The sequence below is a fragment of the Eubalaena glacialis genome, chromosome 13 (genome assembly GCF_028564815.1).
Source record: "Eubalaena glacialis isolate mEubGla1 chromosome 13, mEubGla1.1.hap2.+ XY, whole genome shotgun sequence".
NCBI classification, from domain to species: domain Eukaryota; kingdom Metazoa; phylum Chordata; class Mammalia; order Artiodactyla; family Balaenidae; genus Eubalaena; species Eubalaena glacialis.
The window spans coordinates 47,210,381-47,229,077 of record NC_083728.1 but is presented as its reverse complement, the minus strand read 5'-3'; the positions used below and the strand labels follow the sequence as shown (position 1 = coordinate 47,229,077).

The window sequence follows — 18,697 nt, the reverse complement described above, 5'->3', positions numbered from 1 at the left end:
AGAAAAAGAGTAGCAAGCTAAACCCAAAGCTAGCAGATAAAGGAAATGATAAAGATCACTGCATAGATAAGTGAAACAGAGAAGAGAAAAACAACAAAGTCTATGAAATCAAAATTTAGTTCTTTGATACATCAACAAGATTGACAAATCTTTAGTTAGACTGATGGATAAACAGAAAGACTAATATATAGATGAAATGAAAAATGAAAGTGAGGACATTACCTCCAACCTTAGAGAAATAAAACTGATTATAAGAGAATACAATAAACAATTGTGCATCAACAAATTGGATAACCTAGATGAAATGGACAAATTTCTAGAAACACACAAACTACAAAAACTGATTAAAGAAGAAATAGATTATCTCAACACACCTATAAAAAGTAAAGAGATTGAATCAGTATGAAAAACCTCCCGACAAAGAAAATCCCAGTACCATATGGTTTCACTGGTGAATTCTCTCAAACATTTAAAGAACAATTAACACTAATCCTTCTCAACCTCTTTCAAGAAACAGAAGAGGAGTAAAGACTTCCTAACTCATTCTGTAAGGCTAGGATTACACTATACAAAATAAAAACTATAGACTAATACTGCTTATGACTGTAGATGCACAAAATGTTCAACAAAACACTAGCAAACCAGACCAACGGTATATTCACACCATGACCAAGTGTGAATATTCCAGGAATGCATGGGTGGTTCAATATAAGGAAATCAATGAATGCAATATTTTTAATAGTAGGAAGGGAAAAAACCACACATGATCAACTCAGTTGATGCAGAAAAAGCATTTGACAAAATGTAATATACTTTCTTGACTAAACAGAACAGAACAAAACAAAACAAAAAACCAGGCAGAAAACTAGGAATAAAAAGGAACTTCCACAAAATGATAAAGAGCATTTATGAAAAATCTACAGCAAGCATCACCACTGCTATTCAACATTGTACTAGAAGCTCTAGCCAGAGCAACTAGGCAAGAAAAAGAAATAAAAGGCATATGAATTAGAAAAGAAGCAGTCAAACTATCTCTATTTGCAGATGACATGATCTACATATATAGAAAATCTCAAAGAATCCACAAAAAAATTTACTAGAAGCTAACAACTGAATTCAACAAATAAGATAATATATAAAAAACACTTGTGTTTATACCCACCACTAATGAATAATCTACAGATATTAGAAATCAAATCCACTTATAATAATATCCAAAATAATGAAATGCCTGGAAATAAATTTAACCAAGGAGGTGAAAGATTTATATAATAAAAACAATAAAATATTTTGAAATATATTAAAGACAAATAAATAGAATGATATCATATATTCATGGATTGAAAGTCTTAATATTACTAGATAGCAATATTACCTAAAGTGATCTACAATTTCAATGCAATCCCTATCAAAATTCCAATGGCTTTTTTTTTTTTTTTTTTGCATAATTTGAAAAGCCAACTCTCAAACTCATATGGAATTGTAAGGGGCCTCCAATAGCTAAAACAGTATTGAAAAATAAAAACAAAATTGCAGGGTCCACACTTCCTCATTTCAAAACACAGTAATCAAAACAGTGTGGTACTCACATAGGATAGATGTGGATCAATGAAATAAAACTGAGAGTCCAGAATTAAACCTAAATAGCTATGGCTATTTGAATTTCAGTAAGGGTGCCAAGATTATTTAACATGAAAAGAACAGTATCGTCAACAAATGGTACTGGGATAACTGGATACACACATGCAAAAGAATTAAGTTGTACCCTACTTCACTCCACATATGAACTCTAATTGCAGATGGATAAACAGCCTAAATATAAGAGCTAAAACCATAAAACTTTCAGAAGAAACCATACAAGTATATCTTCATGACCTTGGATTTGGCAATGGATTCTTAGCTATGACACCAAAACACAGCAACAAAAGAAAAAAAAGAGATAAACTGGACAAGAATTTACAATTTAATTACAATGACCTAGAGAAATGAAAATTTATTTCCACACAGAAACTTGTACACTAATGTTTATAGAAGTATTACTCATAATGGCAAAAGTGTAGAAACTACCCAAATGTCCTTCAACCGATGAATGAATAAACAAATTCTGGTATACACATACATTGGAATATTACTCAGCCATAAAAAATAAAAACGTTACAACTGAAAGAAGCCATACACAAACAGTATGATCCCATTTATGTGAAATATCCAGATTGGCAAATCCATAGAAACAGACAGCAGGAGGTTTCGGTGGTTGCCAGGAGCTGGGGGGGGTGGGAGAAAATGGGGAATAACTATCTAATGGGTATGGGTTTCCTTTTGACGTGATGAAATGTTTTGGAACTAGATAGAAGTGGTAGTTGCACAACATTGTGAATGTACTAAATGCCACTAAATAGTTCATTTAAAAAATATTAATTTTATGACAGTGACCAGCATATAGTAAGGTATTATTATTACTAGGATCTATATTTCTGCAGACCAAAAGTCATTACTCAGATCTATGAAAACTCAGATACTCCTTTTTGTCTTATGGAAAGGGATTCCACTGGACATTACAGAAGCTGATGCCTGGGCCTACTGGGGAAACCATCAATACTAGAGTTATAAACATGACCTTTATTAAACGGCTAGAAAAGGAAGTGAAATGTACAGATAAACCAGAGATGACAGTAAATGGGATCTAGAAAATAAACTTCTGCTGGGCATGCACAAAGAAAATAAAAGGTTAAGGTGAGCTGTGGACAAAACATAAGAAGCCTAAATGTCAGAAGGATTCATTGGGAAGAAGCATGCATTCCTATCTACTGAGCTTTTTTTCCCTACTCCCCATGGTCACTAGACTAGCAATTGGCTCCATTTTTGGCATCCTGTTCACAAACCCTCATGGTTTCTAGACAGCTGCCTAGTCCGCTGACCATTCTGACAAAAATGACCTGAGAACCGTATCAGTCAGTTAAATTACCCTCTGTATCCTTTCCACCTACTGGAGTCACATGCTTTACAGAACTGAAATAGCTGGTATTCAGGAAAAATGAGGGAAGTGCTAACAGCTCCATTTTTGAGGTTTGAGGTTTTATTATTAAGCATCAGTCATTCAGTTTGGACCGAAATTTTAATTCACTAAAATTTAATTCAGCAAAACTATATGGATCATCTATCATGTGTCCAAATCCATACTAGATTTCAAGATAGGGGCTGAGACCTGAGAAGGGAGGTACAAAGTCATGACAGCACACTCTAGTGGGAAAAACATAGAGATAGAAGAAAAGGGGTCATAGTCTGTTTCCTTGTGTCACAGGGGAACACTGATAACCCTGACAAATGTAGAGGGCTGCAGCGAGGGTATGATTAAGAAGCAGAATCGAAGGTATCTCAGAAACTTTAAAGAATAGTCTAGGGATGGCAAATACTGGAGGCAGTGATCATAACACTCTATCTTATCAAACGCGGATATGACCTCAGAATACTTAACGGTCCTCAGAGGGCCACCATGAATAGATCAGGCTTGGCACATGAGTACATAAATAGATAGTAGAAATGAGAGGGATTATTATCACTGAACACTGAAAATGTGACTTCAATTTCCTAAATCTCCTCAGTATCACACAGCCCCTGCCAACTAGGAAAGGCTTCTTAGCCCCATTTTTCAGATTTTGTTCAGCAGCTTCTGTCCTGTCCAGGAGATATTTTCCTTTTATTGCTTCCCCAATCTGAAGACATCTTCTAGAAATTAAATAATAATTAGTAGATTCTACTGAGTGTGACCATAAGCTAAGCACCATGCTAAACAGTTGACATACCTTGTATCAAACACAGGGACAAACTACAAAAAAAAATGTAATTTTCAAAGGAGGTATTTCTGAAATGCTTTTCTAAAGGAAATTATGCTTAATTGTAACAATAACTAACAGTAAATGAGGACTTTATATTTTGCAACTGGATTTATTACCATGATAATTCATTTGCTCTTTCCAACAACCCCTTGAGGCTGGTGGGATAGCTGTTAATATCCCCAGGAGAGATGAAGTAACTCACCCAAGTTCTTGTTACAAATAGCAGTGCAGGGTATCAAACCCTCTCCCAGATTCTAAATACACTTGACTTGACTTCCAGATGCAAAGAAAGTTGAGCAACGGCCTGAAATTTAATAATTTACTGCCTAATCTCCCTTTCTGAGATCTGCCTTGCCTTTGGTTTTCTTACGTGAACTCTGAAAGAATCCCCTGCAGATACCTACTATATTCTCTTGATCTAATTCAAAAGTTGCCAAGCACTGCTGCAAAATTAAAATCATCTAATGCAAAATTTCCAAGCACCATAACTTAAAACAAAACAAAACAAAAAGCCACAACTCATCTGCAAGGCAATAAGAAGCAGTGGGTAAAAACCTGGATTGCTTGGATTCTAGAGCCAGTCGGCCTGGGTATGAAGCCTGATGGCTGTACATAGTGATCTCGGGCAAGTTTTTAACCACTTTGTTCTAGGCTATAATTGGGGGAGAATGGTATTAACTACTTCACAGGGGTGTTGAGAGAATTGAATAAATTAATATCAGTAAGTAAAGTGCATAGAAGAGGACCTGGAACATAATATGTGCTCAATAAATGAAAATTATACTGAACCAAAAATCTACTATCTTGTAAACTATCCCCAGGAGTAAATTAATCTACTTGAGAAGTTGCATTAACTCCTTTTGAGTCCCCAGAGTGACACTCAGTCCACTGTTTATTCCCATTTACTTTACTATTTCCTATATATATAACAACAGTTGCCACTTAAAAGTAGACTAAATTGTTACATTGTTCCTCTTTGAAACTGATCCTTTGCCTCCATATTTCACTCTGCTTTCACCTCAAACCTGAAATGGTCTTTGCTTTTTAAAATGAACAATTTTGCCATTTGAAGGGAAGAAATATATTACAGCTGCAAAGATAAGTTGAATGTTTCAAAGAACTACGCCTGGCATCTCTAAGAATAAGACACGTTTAAGCAAAAGAGATGGCTTTGTGTGAGATCAGAGGCAGATCCAAAGTCTTAGCGGGGTACAAAACAGCCTCTTTGGCCATTTCCCAAAATCTCAAGAGCACTGCCTTATTTGCACATTCATTTGCATGAGTCTTATCAATATCAAATGTACTCACATATTTACTGTGTGCCTGCCTTTCCTGACAGATGAAGAGAGACTGCTCTCTGTCCAAGTTCACCAGCAGCTCATCAGTTGTCTGCAACCCACAGTTCTAAGGATAAGGCAGTGAGAACCACATTTCATGGTTTTATGGGCTATGTTTGGTGACTCAGGTTTGCCCTAAGGGACCCAACATTTAACCTAGAAATATTTGTGAGTAGAATCATTTCCTTTCTTCCTTTTCTTTCATTCTAGAGGTCACTGCCACTAGAAATATGACCAAACTGAGAAAGAAGGAGTGAAACAGACTTTCAACTTCTTTATGAAATTCTATATTCATAGAATATAGACTATCTAGATATGCTGTAAAAATTGTTAATCCTTTCATTTAAATTTTGTATTATATTAGTAAGTGCTCAACATTGAAAAAAGGCAGGAAATAGAGAAAAATACTGAAAAGAAATGAAAAGTTGCCCATTATCTACATTTTGTAAAAAGCACTAAAGATGGTTCTGATACACAGAGTTGAGGTTGTTGCTGCTGGTGATTAAGAATGCCAAGAATATTATGTTATCTAATAGGTCAGTAGACTCCTATTGTGGCAAACTGTATTCCTCAAAGATGACTGCAACAGTATCTCCTGGTCCTCTTAGTCTTCTTACAATGTGACTTCGACACTCCTCCCATGGAGAGGTGGGTGTCTGTGTTCCCTCCTCTTAAATCTGGATGGATTTGTGACTAATGGAAATAACGTAAGTAAGTGACTACCGAGGACAAGTTATAAAAATGTGATGGACTTCTCCCTGTTTCTTTTGAGATGTTCACTCTTAGAACCCAGCCATCATGCCATGAGGAAGCCTAAGCAGCCTGTGAAGAGGCCAACTTGGAGAGTACAGAGGTACCCAGCACACAGCCCTGGCTGAGCTCTAAGAAGAAGTCAGATCAATTGTGTGAGTCAACCAACTCGAAAGCAGATCCTCCAGCCCCCAGGTCAGCCACCCCAGCTGATGCCATGTGAGCAGAGATGATGTGTAACTATTGAGATTTGTGCACAAAATACGTCATTGGTTTTATTTTAAGGGCACTAAGTTTCGGGGTGGTTTGTTATGAGGCAACAGATAATTACTTAAACTTATAGTAAGAGCGACTACAACTGAAATGGTAAGCATTTATCATGCGGCAACACTGTAAAATGGTTTTAAACATTGTATCTCAGTTAATTCTCACAATAACCCTTATGGCATAGAGAGTATTATTACTCCCAATTTATATATGGGGATATTCAAAAACACACACAGGTTAAGTAATTCATCCACAATTTAATTAACTCAGTTAGCAAGTAGAACTGGGCTATGAACCAGGAGGTCTGGCTACAAAAGCCAATGCCCTTAACCACAACACTGAGCAGTGGGAGAACATTCCACTTAATTAAGATCCAATTGTTTCTGAAGTGCAGCTCCATCAGGATCTGCCTCCCCAAGCCCTGCTCAGCCACATTCCTCTCTTCCTAATGAGAAAGACACACAGCCAGATGGACTACTCCCTCCCCAACACTGAGGTTCAGACAGATTGAGTTACTAGCTTAAGCTACAGAGTGTCCATGCTGGGGATCCACAGCCAGGTCTGTCTGACACCAAAACTTACGTTCTTTCTATTGTTTTATGGTACCCATTGGGCTAATGGGTGACTGCAGTAGATGGGTAGTAAGAATTATAGATAATTCAAGTTAATTATCTTTTACTAATACATTGATGCATATGGGAAGAGAACTGTTTTCCAAATCATATTTTCCCAAGGACAATGAAATAAATGTTCTAATTTTTGACACACAGCTACAAGGCAAGGGAATTTCTGAATGAAAAATTACTGTTCATATACAGCAACATTTCACAAACTTTTGGTTTCAGGATTCCTTTATATCCTTAAAAATTATTGAGTACACCAAAGAGCTTTTATTTATGTGGATTATATATTTCAATGTTTAATATGTTACTGGTTAAAACAGAATTTTTTAAAAATACTTATAAATTCATTTAAAAATAAGAATAAATCAATATACATTTACATAAATAGCATATTTTGTGAGAAAAAAAGCTATTTTCCAACAAACAGAAAGTCTTATTCAGAAAAATAGCACTGTTTACAGTCCTGCAAATCATTTTAATGTTTGATGTAAGAAGAGATAACTGGGTCTCCACCTCTGCTTTGGCATTTCCAATTTGCTGTGGTATCACAGGTCATGCAGCCTCTTTAAGACTCCACTTTACACGTATAAAAGAATGAGTGAAAAAGACAAATAACATTTTAATACCATCATAAAAGCAGTTTTAATCTTACAGATCCTGTGGAAGAGTCCTCACATTACTTTAAAAATTGCTAGTATACAGTATACAAAAGGTTGTTAACCACTTAAAATTCATAAAGAAAAAGAATAGAATAGTATTTATATGATCTTAATGTAGAAAATGATTCTTTGAACTAGACACAAAAAGCACAGACCTTTAAGTTATAAAAACTTATTTTTTAAATTAAAAGTTAAAAGGCAAGCCATACATTGGCAGAAGGCACCTCCAACACAACTTTATAGACAAATAATTATTATTCAGAATATATTTTTTAAATTGCTACAAATCAATAAGAAAAACGCAAATGTCTCCGGAGAAATCAAGGCAAAGAACATAGATAAGGCATGTCACAGAAGAGAAAACCCAGAAGGCCTATAAGTGTCTGAAAAGGTATGCAACCCACCAGAAGCCGACAAAGGCCAAGGAATACAACAAAGAGTACTATTTTGTGCTCATTAGATTGGCAAAAACAAACAAAAGCCCTGACAGTCAAGGACTTGTGTACTACTGATGGGAATGTAGCAGCTACTTTAGCAATACAGCAGACACTGCTTATTGCCTACTTGTCACCCACCCACCTTTCCCCATCTTCCTTCCTAACAGCATATTTTGTTCAGGTATCTCCTTCCTCCTGATAACATTCTTCGAGGTAAACTGGCCCTATCCCCACCCAGTCATCATGGTCTTATCTAACCTTGTAAGTAATCAACTTAGGGTATGATTCAGTTTTAGCCAATAAGATACAGAAAGAAAGCCAGGTGGGGGAAGTTTCGAGGAAAAGTTTCCCTGCCCTTCAAAAGAAACAAAGAGATACAATAACTTTGGCCATTGTTTTGTCTGCATTTGATTCCTTGTAACCATGAGGAGAGCAAGCCATTGAGTCAATGAATAAACCAAGTCTAGAGCACCTCTACCTCTGGACTTCTTGGTATGTGAGGTAATAAATTTCTTTATTTTAGCCACTTTGAACTCTATTGTCTGTTATTTGCAGCTGAAAGCACGCTAACAAAGAGAAGAATTTTGCAATATCTAGTATAGTGACCTATACCTACAGTCATACCCTAAGACCCAGAAATTCCATTTCTAGGTACATAAGCCGGAGAAGCTCACCCATGCAGAGGAGGAGATATGTAAAAGAATGTTTCTTGTAGTCTTATTTGTACGGAGGGACAACTGAACGTAAGTTTGCAGTTTATTAATGATAATTATCATTAAAATAAGTATTAATTTTTATAACAGGTAGGTAATTATTAACACTAACGTATTTTTAATCCCTTTTTCTGTCCTTTCTGGAAAGAGGATGTCACCATTTTGAATTATGAGATCGAAGCCACCCACTATAAGGCAACAAACTAGAAGAATCCCAGGTCACCGACTGTGTGGAGGGCCATGCTCACCCTGGACTACCTATCTGGACTTTTTCACAAGTGAGAAATCAACTTCCATGTTAAGTCACTCTCAAGTTTTTAGGGCTCATAGCTGACCCTAATTTTAATTAAACAAATAAGAAAACATAGACTGAAAACACACCACCAAATTCGCCATGGTGGATGCTTCTGGGGAAGGAAAGAGGTAAGTAGGTGAGAGAGAAAATGAAGGATATTTCAACTTTATAATATTCTTATATTCTATTTTGAATTAAGGATCTAAAGCAACAAATAATTAAAATAAATGAAATGTTAACCACTGTTAATTCTAGGTGGTGCATATTCTATTTCATTATTCTCTGTACTTCTCTGTGTTTGACTTCTCAAAAAAATGGATGACATAGACAAAATTACCCAAAAAGAAAAAAAAAAAAAAGAGGAAGGAGGGAGGAAGTGAAGTAAAAGAAAATGCCCTCTCACCCAAAAAGAAAGAAAATGTGCTCCTTCTACATATACAAATTTAAACAATATCAAGACCAAATTTATCTCCTATTAAAATGAAGATCAGCACTACCCAAAGTTGTTGAGGGTGCAGGGATTGGGAGAATACGTCCTTTCTGGAGGGCAATCTTGTAATCACAGCAAATTCATTTAAAAAGTGTCAGCTCTATGAAGCATCAATTTTACCTCAAAGAAGTTATCTTAATAAATTTGAGCACAAAGATTTCATTGGAAGCATTTTCCTCATAATTCTGCTTATAATCTGGAAAAATTGAAAAGCATGCAAATGCTGGGAAAGACAGGCTAGTCATGGTGGTTGCTATCTCTGCAAACAATGGCATACTATGTTCCCATTATAACTGATGATATCCAGGCACATTTGATAGTGCAGAGACAAGTTCACAATTTTCTTAACTGAAAAGAAGTTATAATAATAAGTACAAAAGCAATATGTACAATACATGTTTTCCTATTTTAATTTGTTTATATATAGATAGAAGTTATAAAAATCTTAAAGGCTTTATTTTTATTTTCCTCTTATTATCATTCTTTTCTAACTTTCTACAACAACTTAACAGTGTCATTTAATGGCTGTAAACTATAAAGTGAATTGGAACAGTTGATTGCAACAAGTCTGATGAAAATAGGCAGTAGTGGTCAATTCATTTCTTACCATTAAGACATGGATAACTGGGTCCTAACAGCATAGAATTTGGAGTCATTTTGTCTCCTCTCAAACAACATGCATTTATTTTTAAATAAGATTGTAAGCATCCCATATTAGAGATATTGAGGGAAAAAATACAATTGGGGCATAATTCCACCAAAATCAGTCCTTGAGACTAACAGAACAATTTGGTTTTCTTTAACTGATGAGTGAAGAAATGTGTTCATTTGTTTACTAATGAAGGATGTCGTTCATAAAGGATAAGTCAAAGGCAGGAATGAGGTTCAGAAGAGCCAAGTGTAAACAGAAATGCCTGTTAGGATTCTGGCACATTACATGGTAGATGACATATTCTGAACTGGTATAACTTTTCTCTGAATGCTTTCTTTTAGGTACTTTCTGTTACAAATTACAATGAACCCTTAATGCCACAGTACTTTTATTCCATGTTCTAAGACCTATACGTTTGTTCTGGATGCATATTTTGGATGACTCCATTGCCTCCACTAACATTACAGTGTTAGACTAGATGTTAATCTGGATACAAACCAGAAGGCTCTGAGAGCTGCCCCATATTCCTAATGGACATGTGGATGATTTACTGTGACTTGTGGGCTCATGCACACACCCCCATTTAATGGACACGGCTTAGTTAGGCCATTCTAGCTTTCTCGGCAAGTGTCAGCTTTCACCATCCTAAAGCAGATGGTTTCCTTTCCATACAGAGAAGACCCTTCCTCGTCCAGGGATTACATTCCTGGATGTAGAACAGATAATAACTCGGGAATCCCATGGACTCTATTGTAAACTTACAATGAAAAGCTTTTGGAAAACCTCAACATTGTTTCCTGGAAGGGCCTAAGAATGGTACGAGCAGAGTCAGGTCATAGTCCTTAAAAGCCCAAATTAGTAACAAATCTCCATTTTTGACTACCCTTTCCCCTCCTCTGCAATCAAATTTTAGGATTTTAGTCTACACCTAGCTTTCCACCAGTCTTTTCATAATATCACCATTATTGGAATACTAGTCTCATTACATTGATACTGTTACTTTGCTCAAATCTATGAGCTTCTCTTTTCTTCCTTACTGGACTCTGTAATTCAGCAACCTCTTCTATTCTTCCCCAAAATTCATGACAAGGATGGGTGAGGGGAACGTGCATCGTGAATGTTCTCAGACAATTTTCTTCTGTCTTCCTTGCTTGCACTTACCACCATAGTAACTGGTAAAGACTTCAAAATCCACCTACTGTGGCTCTCTCTTCCTCTCAAATTGTTGCTATTTTAGCAGCTTTGGTTCTTTCCTTAAATGTCTCTTCAAAAACTTTCCCTCTTTAACTGCTGTAAGTCTCATTTCAAATACAGTTTTGTAGCCCAGAGTACATTGCTTAAATTGCTCCTGACCTTCTCAACCACAGACTAAGGTCAGGTTTCTTTGTTCTTTGGGATTGCTTAGGAGCCAGTATCTAGCTGTCATGAAATGGTTTTGGCCCACGTATAATCTATGTACTAGTGGATAGAGCAACTTTAGAAGGTTGGTTAGAGAGTCTTTGGAAAACACGAGAATGAGTCAACATGACCAGACTTATAGCACATACCTTAATATCATCTTCAGAGTACCCAGAACAAGTTCCTGCACCTGCTATGCAATTATTAGATTATCAGCTGCATTAGAATGGAGATGGTAATATTTTATTTTGTTCGGTCAAGAAGACAAGAAATAAATATGATTTAAAAGTTCCTTAAGACTATTTTTGTTTAGTCAAGAATATAGGATACAAATATGATATAAAACATCTTTGTAATTACTTAACATTTATAATAATTTATTTCAATATTTATAATATTTCTACTTCCTGTCAGAAAGCTACGTCTACTTTCTATCTGAAAGCCATGTCTACTTTCTATTAGAAAACTACACTGGAAACACATAAGATGCAACATAATTTTCTCTAACTTCTTTCAAAGATAAGATAGAAAGATTTGCTTACAAGGAACAAGTAATAACAGCAATGCCAACAACAATAATGATGATAATATTGATAACTTAATTACAGTGTACAAAATATGGATAAAACTCTTAGCTTTTACTGCACTTAAAATTCTAAAGTAAAAATCAAGCAAATATAAAAAGATGTAAACCCTACTTCCAAAAAATTTATTTAAAAAACAATGTTAACCTAGGATTTTTTGACACCAAACCTCTGTCATTTACATTTTACTTGTTCTTTTCCCTTCTTTTGTCAGCCAATAAGCTTTGCTCTTTGTCAATAAGATGTGATCTGATAAGCTTATTTCTGACTTGCCCCAGGGAAGTAGGGGAGGACTTCAGAGAGACAAGCCTGTTCCTTGGGCCAGTGAAGGAAACAAAGAGGAGCTGCTTGGGAAGTGACTCAAATAGTTTCTGTATTGCTTCTATGTAAACATGAGAATTAAACTACCAAAAAGCTTCCTCCCAAACAAAAATTACTCATTTTTAAAAGTAACACTTTGTTAATCATATTTCAATTCTATCTTCATTTAAAAAAACAATTTATTAAGAATAAAAGCTCATTAAAACATAAATAAATATTGGCAATATTTGTGCACTTTCAATAAAACTTGTCAAGTCTAGATCTTAATTTTTAAACACACATATAAAACCTAGTTAAGTATTTGTAAATTTGTAGCACTAATACATTTTAAATATCAAACAAAAGGAACAAAAGTTTAACTAATGAAAGAATTATAAAATGCTTTTAAATTCCCCAAATTTAAGGTTAATCACTTAGAATATGAAGGAAGTGAAGCAGAGGGGACTACAGACATAGTTTAATCTACCTATAACATATCTGTCATAAATCACGGTCAGGAAATCTAAATAGATTTATATTTGAAAGAATTTCCCATGATAATTGTTAACTATTTTTATTTGGAATAGATGGTATTGTAAAACATTCGCTTAGTCCAAATCTAATCAATGGATAATACTTTATCCCTTAAAAAATCTTGCAGATAATCAATACATGCCAGTTTTTAAGAGAAAAGTACTAACTGTAGTACATCTGCTTCTCCCAGAAGTACCAATGAGGGACAGTTTCCATAGTCAGTTATAAACAGATATAATATAAAACAGTTTTTGATTCTACTTTAAGCATGTTTCTTTCAACATTAAACATGTTTATGTACCTAAGTACTCTGGACTGCACTGAAATAGCAATCCTAAAAGAGGTAATCTCAAATACAAGGAGAATACAGAGCTGGTTTGGAAATAAGATAAGTCTGACAACAATTTCAGGAAATCTTCCTCTCAGAAAGTCTATTTGTGTACCTAAAATTAGCACCAATACTCCAGAAACAGTGAAACAATAAGATGGTTTGCAAGTGATGACAGCTTTGGCTGAGATTAACAGCAAGCTATGTAGATAGAATCATGTGGCTTTGGAGCAATCCACTTGTATGATATCCAGTAAATACATATCTCAATGATCAGACATATACTGATCTGCTCTTAATAACTGTAAGCCATTCCTCCAAAGCTATGCTTTATACTAATCATTTTCAAGAATAAGGAATTTGTCCTTTGATTTGTAATTAAGTCTCAGAACAAGCCTTAGATACTGTTATCTCAAGGTCTGAGCATCCAGGACAGTAAGCAGAAGCATTTCTCAAATTGTTTCATTTCCAAAGATAAACTGTTAAAACACATAGCTTAATTTAACATTAGTGGATTGTGCCTTTTGAAATAATCCTGGCCCTACTCATCACTATGAAGATAAAAAGCAACTATCTACAAGTTTTAGCTTTGTCTTGGTAAGTGCTTTCTCAGATTTAATGAGCTCTTACAATGCACCACTTTATTGAAGTCCATAACAGCAAAACGAGGTGGGTCCCATGTCTCCATCTTCATAAATGAGAGAACTGAGGTTCAGAGAACTGAAGTTCTTCTCCCAGGGCCACATACAGAGTGTCAGAGGGAGAATTCACTCTCTGCTTGCCCTAAGTTTGCTTTTTCCAAGGTCCATTTTAAAAGTCTCTTTTAGCATTTTAAAACAAAGTGAGAAGGGCGACAGGGCATTAGGGAGTGGGAGGGGGTCAAGGACACAGCCTACATCAGCTGGAGTTGGATCATGCATCGTCTGCATGGCCAGACATGAAAGCACAGAAAAGGGAAGAAAGTAGGGATCAGCAGGCTTTCCATTTTGCACTAGGCAGCTGTCTCAGCCCATCACTTGTGGCCAGGTACTAACCTGTTCTGAACCACAATTTCTCCTCTCTTTCCTGGGAGGCCAAAGGGGTGCTTTTTTCTCCGTTTTTAAAAAATCATCTTTATCCCAATCCCGAAAGTGTAATAAGAGTCTAACTTGGATGTTGGGGAAAATAAGGGTGTGTCAGAGGGTGGGCAGATAAGCAGGCAGGGAAATAACCACCTGATTTTTCTCTTTGATTTCTGTTTCAAGTCCTGTAATGACAGATCTCACTCCAGTGCAGTATGTTTTGGAAATATACTTAACAGGGACATGTGATTATTTTTAGGTACGTTTTAAGTGTTGACTAATAAAAGGCAAATATCAGAACAGAAGAGCAGTTTAATATAGCATTTTTAAAACCATTCAGTATTCTAAGGCATCCGTGACCTGCTATAATCTAATTATTTCTCCAACACCCTTTGGAATTGTCCAGAAAGATGTGGTACAGTTTCTAACTGGTGCATTAAGCATCTGGCCTGACTTCACAGAATTACAGATAGCTGAATATGCACTCTCTATATATTTTATTAACATCCCAGAGGTTCACGTTAAGATGTAGTACTGATGTGCCCTAACTTGCATCACTACCTGTTGACAGAAAAAACTGGGCTAGACTTGAGAGGGTCTACAAATAGAAAAATCTTTTAAAGATGTTTTGGCAAGTTAAACAAAACTTTGGCTTAAAAAAAAAAAAAAGAAAGAAAATTAAAAGAGCAGCTTCAAGTTTATAAATTTATAAAACATGCCCAAGTTTCAGCATGCCAAATCCTCTAAAAATGAGCTAATCTCCAGCATCCGTTCCCTCCTTCTCAAACTAACAGTGTCCAATTTTCCTTCGGATCATACCCTGGCCTCCATTCTCAGCCGTGTGTCTGAGTGGGGTTGACCCTACCTACAGCTCTTACAGGGGGCTTAAGCTCACCAATATATCCCCCCATCTTCCTGTAATAGGTTCAGGAATGAGCATGTGATCAAGATTAAACAAATGAGAGTGAATCATACATCTGTGCATGTGTAGGAGCTTCTGGAGGTGACCTCTCTTCCTCTGAACACTGCAATATGGGAATGTGATACATGGAACTGTCACTGCGTAAGGAAAAAGCCTGGAGCTGCCAAGGATCGGTTGTACATGATCTATCACTCCTTTGCCAACGCTCCTTTGCCAACACTGGAAAAGCCAGAGCCAGAGAGAAACTGTTTTCTTGTTGACATACTTTAAGCCACTGTATCAAGCTTTACCTGAAGCCAGCCAGACCATACATTTGAACTTCTCAGTTACATGAACCAATAGATTTCCAATTGTTGATTAGTTAGTAAGGCTTGAGCTTTCAATCACTTGCAACCAAAAAACTCTCAACTGATAATAAGCCCAAGGCATTTAATATACCAAAAGCCTGAGCTGATTTTGTTGGTTGGTTTGTTTTTCAGACAACTTTGAAGACTTTATTCTCAGGAAGAGTCGTGAGGGGAAGAAAAATCATCAAGGATGTTCCTTTCTAAAACCTGAGAGAACTTTAATACTTTCTAAGATTAAATTTCCAATATTATAGTTGGAGGTGGTCTGGGGGTCATCTAGTCCTACTAGCTTCTTTTACAGGGAAGTTTAACAAATTTGTGTACAATGAATGAGTGAATGAGGAAGCTTAAGTTTAGGCAGGTTGGAAGACCTGATTTAAATTGTTCCGTTTCAACTGGGAGTTGTTTATAAAAGAGGTTTAGTGGTGGTTGTTGTTTTCACTTGGATACACAAGTAAATAGTAGAGCCTGGGAAACCTGATTCCAAATCCAACCTCCCCTGTCCTCCATCAGGGAGCGAGCATCTCTTACCCTCTCACAAAAACAGAAAAACACAAAGTTTTTCAATATGGCCAGTTTAGATAGTCTTAAGAGTTTTAAAATTGGAATATGCTAGTGGAGTTCATTTTCCGGCCAGTTCTTTACCCTCTGAAATGCATTTTCTCATGTACAGTGTTAGATTCACAGGCTAGCCCACAAAACAGAGCAAAATGCAAAAAAACGACAAATGCCTTTTCAATCCAAAACCTCTACTAGACTCAACTAAGTTCTAAATCCTGAGAACATGGGACCATGAAATGCATGAAGACAACAGAAAAAAAAAAAAAAAATTCAACAAGAAAAAATCCTATTTGCCTACCTCCTCCCTCATTCCCTGGCTATTGAACAACAAGAGTGTGAAAAAATCTGTCATTGGTCCTCTCTGACCTCCCTTTGTGCATTCTTCTACCACTTCTTAATGTCTCCTTTTTTCAAGTGCTCAGATGCCCTCATCTTAATAGAGGCAGTTATCATTCCTTTGGTACTTACTATGAGTCAGGTACTGAGCTAACAATTTCAGAAATATTTAGTAATTTGTCTACAGTCATGTGGCAAAGCCAAGCTGGACCCCAGGTATGCTAGACTGTGAAGGACATGCTCTCAAACATTAGTCTACACAGGTGGGTTCCTCCACTCAGAGCTGAGTTCTCTCTACTGTAAGAATCAGGCCCCCCATTCCTATCACAGCCTAAAGGGCTTCTCACTGAAAACTGTCTGCCTTCCTTCCCCTCCTACCAGGACAGCCATCCCCTTATTGTAGGTAATCTCCCTTAGGTAACAAAGGAGGAAAGCAATCTGAATTAACTCAGGGTAACTCAATCTTTTCAGAGGTGGTCCATTTTATTGCAAAAAAAGGTACATTTTATTATAAGTTCACCTCCAACTGGCAGAATTTCAGACAGCTGATAAGAGCAAGAAGTAAAAACAAGAACAAAAACAAAAACAAATGGAACCAGCAAAAGAGTATATATTTTGGACAGGGTGGGCTGATAGGAGCTATCTCAAGAGTTTGCCTCCAAAGTTAGCACCTCTAGTACAGATCACATTTTTCATAATCTCTTGCCGCCTTCTACATTTTAATCCACAACTTAAAAAAAAAAAAAAAAAGAAAGAAAGCAACAATACATAATTGGCATTCAATAAATTCCTGCTGCCTTTATTTGCCATGTGGTGAAACCAAACCCCAGAGCAGATAATATGAAGTCATGTCAGGCTAGGGAATGGAAACCTCAGAACTCCTAACTCCCAGGCCAATATACCTTCTTTTAGATACTGATAACCAAAATTGTCCATTTATCGTTCTTTTCTGTTTAAGGTCTGCCTGAATGGAGACAAAACTGATTAAATATTGATATAAGCCCATAGGAATTAGGCCAGGCAAAAAGTTCTTTTTAAATATAATCAACTCCCAACTGAAAATAGCTTCTAGAAAGAATTCTTTCATAAAACAATTTAATCCATGTGTTTATTTTGCAGTAACAGGAAGAAAATCCACCCTTTAACTGAGGGATTACCTGTTCGTCCCACCTCCCTTTCCTCCAAAACTCCAGTGGCTGCACCTCAGTTCAACTTTTGCTACCTAACATTTCTAAGAAGTTGGCTTTTCAACAGACATTAGAATTCTAAAACTCCTGTATTTAATGGGTCCACCCTCAGAGGCCAATAAAAGTGCAACCATAGAACAATAGGGGTCAATATACCTCTTATCAAGAGTTCACCTTCTACTGTGGTATCATTCATTCTTGGAGAGGAACTCAGAAGGTCAAACTGCTATCAAAGAAGCATGTAAATAGATAAACTAAATGAAGCTAATGAAGAGACCATAATCAAATACTCCTGGGAAAGACAATTAGCTGGCCTTCTTCAGAAACAAACACTCAGAAACTTTTTAAAAGCACAAAGGAGAATGCTGTGAACCTCTAAGAATAAAACAAATAACATCAGTTTAAGGAAATTGCCCTCCAGGTAAATATAAAAGCAAAATTCTTCCCAATAATAATAAAGAGTGAAACGCACTTAGTGGAAAACTTATGAGCCTAAAGCAATTGTTGACCGAATAGCAGAAACCAGTCTATTAAAATCATAATTGAAAATAAAGTCTATAATTCTGCTAATTAGACACAGACATTATAAATGTCTATGTCTTCCACTGTTCAGTGTTTATTCATATACATAAATTAAAATACAATAATTTAAATACAAGCAAAACTACCCCTGAACAGTTTCTTTCTTCTTAAAATGTTTGTATCTTAACTCATGTTCAGAGCAAAAACGTATCAGAAAGGAAAATACTCTATTTAATTTTTCAAAAACTTTTTATTTTAGGGAGGATGCCTTAAATATGAAAAACCTACTATCTACTAGGTTCTACAGAAGATGGACAAATAGTGGGAGTATATGAAAAATACTTTCACTTCTTAAAACAAATACATATAAAACAATAACTTATTACCTCCAGGAAAAAGAACTGGTTACCTTTCTTTTTTTTAACCTTTTGGCATTCCTGTTCCCTTCCCTTAAATAAATCAGTTATTTATTTGAACCTGCTTTCTGTTCATTTCTCAAATAAATATTCACTGCTGGGGTTACTAGCCTTCACAATTATAGCATTATTGTAACTAGTC

General features: G+C 36.0%; 1 protein-coding gene across 8 annotated transcripts in view; it reads right to left on the bottom strand.

The window, feature by feature from the left end:
• MACROD2 (mono-ADP ribosylhydrolase 2) overlaps positions 1–18,697 on the bottom strand; it is a 2,017,409-nt gene that overhangs the window by 1,657,802 nt on the left and 340,910 nt on the right. The gene's annotated exons all lie outside the window — the stretch shown is intronic.